The sequence below is a fragment of the Rhea americana genome, unplaced genomic scaffold (genome assembly GCF_003343005.1).
Source record: "Rhea americana isolate MKP2758 unplaced genomic scaffold, rheAme1 scaffold_293, whole genome shotgun sequence".
Classification (NCBI taxonomy): Eukaryota; Metazoa; Chordata; class Aves; order Rheiformes; family Rheidae; genus Rhea; species Rhea americana.
The window spans coordinates 881,961-886,991 of NW_028186416.1; the positions used below are offsets into that span (position 1 = coordinate 881,961).

The following is a 5,031-nucleotide window of genomic DNA, read 5'->3' on the forward strand; positions in this document are numbered from 1 at the left end:
CCTCCTTCTTTGCAATTACTTTTCATTTTCCATTACGAAACTAAGTAAGTCCACAAGATTTTTCTAGTGCATGTCTGAGTGCATTTCTTCATCCCCCCCGCAGGTGGGGAAGCAGGACGAGAGGGCCTGGGTGGCACCTTGGCCTGTGCTGGGTTTGGTGAAGTGTGGACGCCTCTTGAGAAGGGTGGCTGCCTCCGGCAAGCGTGGTAGCCGGCTCAGCCTCCCGCTCAGTTCCCGGTTCAGGAATGAGCGTGGTGTGCCCGGATTTGAAGGGCGCCATCCGGTCCGAGCAGGCAGGAGTGGGGCCTCTTGGCCTGATCTCTGTTGCCACGCTCGTTAGGGCGACAGGAACCCCTTTTGCAGGCCTCCGTTTTTCCCTCTAAAGAAAGCAGTAGCCAGGACACATGAGGGTGAGCTGAGGACAGAGTTAGAGCCTTCAGCTTGAATTTCAGTGCTTTTGTCATTTTAATCCAGGCCCTCCTCGTGTTGTTTTAACATCATTTTTCTTGTGTGAGTAATTTTTTAAGGGTAAGTAAAGTTTTCTCAGGCTGTGCATTCACAACTTAGCTGGATGGGAGTGTGTTCTCGGATATGTGCTGGGTGTGAATTAAAAACATTGATGKCTAGTCTACAAGAAAGGCCTACTCTACATGCTCTACCAACAAAAGTGCTTCTGTCCTTCAGGTGAAATATTTTATTCAGTTGCGTTCTCTATGGCTTGTGCTGCCTCATCATGCTCATATCTCACTACTTCCCAGCAGTGCACGAGGGAACATGACAGATACTTGCTTTCTGCGTCTTTGCACCCCACAGAGAACTGTGCTGTGTTTACACAAGCTGCAGACACACCACCCCAGTCTGGAAATCAGAGGACCCTGAGCAGAAGGGGGAACCATTCAGAAAGCTGGATTTGAGAGAGAAATTTCTGGATTTAACCAAGAGTTTTGGACAGCTGACTTAGAGAACAATCTAATAATGAGTTTGGATGTTATTATTGCTGGTTGCTGAATGATAAATAGCAGGAAAGGTGGCTTACAATTTCAGTCTGTGGAAATTTATTTGAAATATGTAGTTCAATACAGCAAATGTCTTATGGGCAGTAAGCTTGCAGCAAGCAGGCTCCCCAAGGRCAGCAACCACTGCTACAGCTACATGCTGCAGCAGCTAAAGAAAGACTGGGAGACCTGTTTGGAGATGGAGAGACATGTGGAACCTGAGCTGCCAATGAACTTGTGCACCTGAACTAGGAATGTATCCCCGTTGGCTTGTTAAATGTTCAGGTGAGCAGCAAATGGTGAAAATAGGAACCAACACTGTATGAAGTCCCACTGGCAACAGCAAATGCTGGTAAAGAAAACAATAAGGGGAAAGGGAATGATGGTGATGTCCAAGTTTCTTTTTGGATTGTTTCCACTGTCATGCTTTATAGTTAAAAAATTAAAGAGCAAAAGTGAGAGACATTTTGGTTAGAACTAAAAAGTTCTTCAAAAGATGTAGTTCAAAACAGATCCTGAGCAGAGGGCAGATGAGCCTCCAGGGGCAAGAAGAAAACATCTGTACTGGCTGCTTCACAGCTACTGGCAGATGAGCAAAGTTGTGTCAGACTCTGCTTCTGTAAAGAAGATTTATTATTGAATTTGCCAGTACTTTTAAACCATTGCATAGATTTGGTGAGGAACAAAGCAGTATTTYGGTGGTCATCGGAGTGAAGTTTGGTATGTCCAGAACTGGAAAAATCCTGTTGGGATTGCTTCACTGATGGCCATGCTGCTCCTTTCTTATTCTTTCTGTGTTTCAGGCCCACTTTTATGATGGATGCAGATGCCAGTGCTTATGGTTTGGGGGCAGTGTTGACACAAGAACACAAAGGACTTGTGGGGGTGGTGCCTTATTACAACACTAAATTAGCTAGAGAGAGATTACTGCACCACTTAAAAGGAACTCCTGCAATGGTTAAATCTATAGAAACATTTTCATCTAGTGTTCAACACGGAAGTAAAATTGCTTTAGGTTGATGACAGGAAGACGCTGCATAAATAGTTAAGCACACATCATTTGCAATTTTCTAAATTATTTTATTTCTATCTAGAACAGGCTGCGTAAGGTGTCATTACTTTCTGTTCTATCTGGTTTAGGAGCCATGCGTTCAGCAGCCTTTACTGGGACCCAGGGTGGCAAAGAGCARACTGGGGCTGAACAGGGGCTTTGTGCAGGCAAACTTCGGAGGGCAGGGACAAAAAACGTGGAGGGCTGTAGGGTACATAAGCTTGAAGAACGGGGCTCCAAAGCAAGTGTGGAGAGAGCTTTGGGGTAAAGCGTGGTTCGGAAGGAGGCTCGAAGCTGTCGTCAGAGAGAGTTTCTACGGTGCTGGAGTCGTGCCGCGTGCAGGGAGAAGGCAGGCCTGGGAGCGCGCTGGCAGTTAGCAAGACTGCCGCCAAACACCCACCTCGCACCCAGCTGCCCTCCTAACTCAGACAGCCCCACAGCGCTCCAGAATTAGCTAACTTCCAAGTGAAAGGAAGACCATTCAACCTGTATCCAGCACTTTGATGAGAGAAATGCAGAAAAGTGAACAAGGAGAAAATAATAATAGGTAAATGCAATTAAAAATAACAATTCAATTTTAATTAAAGGGCCCTATTCTCCCAATGCTGCATTCTTAAGGAATGCCTCATAAGCGAAAGAATCCATAGCTTGCAACCTGCTCTTTTATACTTTTATACCAGAGGCTGGAATATTTACTTTAGGAAGCACATGGCTTTTAATCTGACAGTGTCTCTCTAGCTTATGAATTCAAGAAGTTTGGTCTTTTCACTTTCAGCAATTTATAAATACTTGCCACAGTTATTCTAACAATTTCACGTAGTTCTATTTACTTAAATTATCCCATTTTCATCTCCATTTACTGCTTTCTTATTGTGAGCAGGTAAAAATAAATAACTGCAGAATCACAAATACCAAACAATATTCAAATATGCAAAAGCCCAGATTCTGCAAAGACACAGACACTTTAAACACTCTTCAGTATTTCCACAGAAAGATGTCTCTTCACTATAAATTCAGCCTGATTTGCAAAAGTTCGTTCTTTACAGGGACCTAAATATTTAACTAAATAGACTGACATTGCTAAACTTGTCTCTTCAAAATTCCTGAGTCAGGCCCCCTGCCAGCTGCCAAACTACAGGATTTTCTCCAAAGATATTAAAAATCAATTTCGCTGAAAGTTTCTTGCTTGTCCTCTGGCTCCTGAGGCTTTTGGAAACAGTGGGCCACATTTGCAAGCTTTCTTGTGTAAACACAAGCGCTAGAAACATGTCATTCCAGGAGCTGGGGATCAAAGAAGAACACCAAATATTAGAAGACTCACAATAAAAGCTCAAGAGTTGGCAGCAGTCCGGCAAACACTCATGTATATGAGTCACTTTTACTCACATGAGTAGTCGCATTGAAATCARAGGTATTACTCTATTATTATTAATTATTATTATTATTTATTTGTGTGGCAATAGCACGTAGGAGCTGTGATCATGGAGCAGGGCCCATTGCGCAAGGCACTTACAAGCCTTGAACAAAACCGTGGTTTCTGCCCCAAAGACCTTACAGTGTAAGCTCCGGACAAGAGACAACTGGTGGAGACAGACGCAGACAGGGAAGCGCGAGGAAACGGCGCGACGCTCCTGCAAGGGGTGCTGCGTGGGCGTGCTGACGCACAGCTCCCTGCTCCACAGGAGTAAAGTTATTCACGAGTTTGCAGGTTTGCACAGCTTGGGCCCAGGGCCCAAACCCTGCGAGCCGACGCCTTCACCCGCGTGCGGTCCCACGGGCGCAGTTCAGGCGCCCGCAAGGCTGCAGGCAGCACCCGGGGCYGTGAGCGGGGTGTGCGGGAGAGCGGGGGCTCTCCGTCCCTGCAGAGGCAGCCGGGGACGAAAGGGTCTCGCCGGGACTGTTTGGCAGAGCTGAGGCCACAGAGCGCACACGCCTAATTATAATATGTATATGAATTGGCTTAGTGCGATGGTAGAGAAGAGACAGAGCTGAAGAGAAGTAGTAGTCTCTTAATACACAAATATAATACAGGACGGTTAGAAATTCAGATGCGTGCAAATATAGGGGAACCCTTGGCTCGGACCCGGCGGAGGGACCCCAGAGCTGACCCAGTCCATGCGGTCGGCTCGCTCGCCAGTCCCCTGAAGTTCCCTAGCATCCAGACCTGCAAAAGTTTGTCGTATGGACAGATGCTAGCGGAGGAAGTGCTATGCACTGGCAAACCATAAAATACTGTCATAGTTGTTTACGCAGTGGGAGAGTAGTTCTAAACTAGAGTGAAATACAGACGAAGAATATAAGCAAAAAAGTAGCCAACTTTATAAGTTTGTAAAATGGGAACTAAACATTACACCTAAGGAAATCAGCTGGAGAATAAAGAAATAAATGCAGGGTAGTTATTCATGATCTCAGTTTAATCTCAGGAAACTAAGGTGAGCAGAGGTCACCAGGTTGCAAAGTAGAAATTTTTATAAAACTTGCAGCKCCTTGCTGGGAAGGAGGACAGGTTGCGCAGAGAGACAGCCTGGCCCGGAGGCAGGCCAGGAACTAGGAAGTTGCCCACGCTGTCTGGGAACCGGGGACACTTTTTTCCCTTGCCAGGGCAGGGCGATCCGGTCCGGGTTTTGCGGGTGCCCTCCCGTGCCTGGACGCCGTGCCTGCTTGGAGACCGAGTCCGTTCCGTGCCCGCGTCCCTGGCTCTGCCGCTGCCCCCTTCCCCTCCCCAGGCGAGCCGGGGGCAGGCGGTGGCCGCGCTCCAGTCCGGGTTTTGCGCGCCGCCTGCCCTCCTGTTAGAAATAGGAAAATTCAATAATCAAAGCAAAGGGGAGCGCGAGGAGGAAAAATCCGGGATCAGGGCAAGTTTGATGGCGCATGCGCGCTGCAGCCTCCATCCCAAACGCACACACATTTCCCTTGACTTGGAAAGTCACCCAAAGCAGCCCCAAGTGCAGGTAAGCCCGGCCGCCGCCGCCCGGCCGCCCCGGC

The 5,031-nt window shown here is 47.4% G+C and overlaps 1 long non-coding RNA gene across 1 annotated transcript in view; it reads left to right on the forward strand.

The window, feature by feature from the left end:
• Positions 1-4,858: 4,858 nt before the first annotated feature.
• Positions 4,859-5,031, forward strand: part of LOC146593499 (uncharacterized) — a 96,181-nt gene continuing 96,008 nt past the window's right edge. The window contains exon 1 of the long non-coding RNA XR_014896371.1: positions 4,859-4,997. This is a non-coding gene — a long non-coding RNA (uncharacterized LOC146593499). The remainder of the gene's footprint in view (positions 4,998-5,031) is intronic.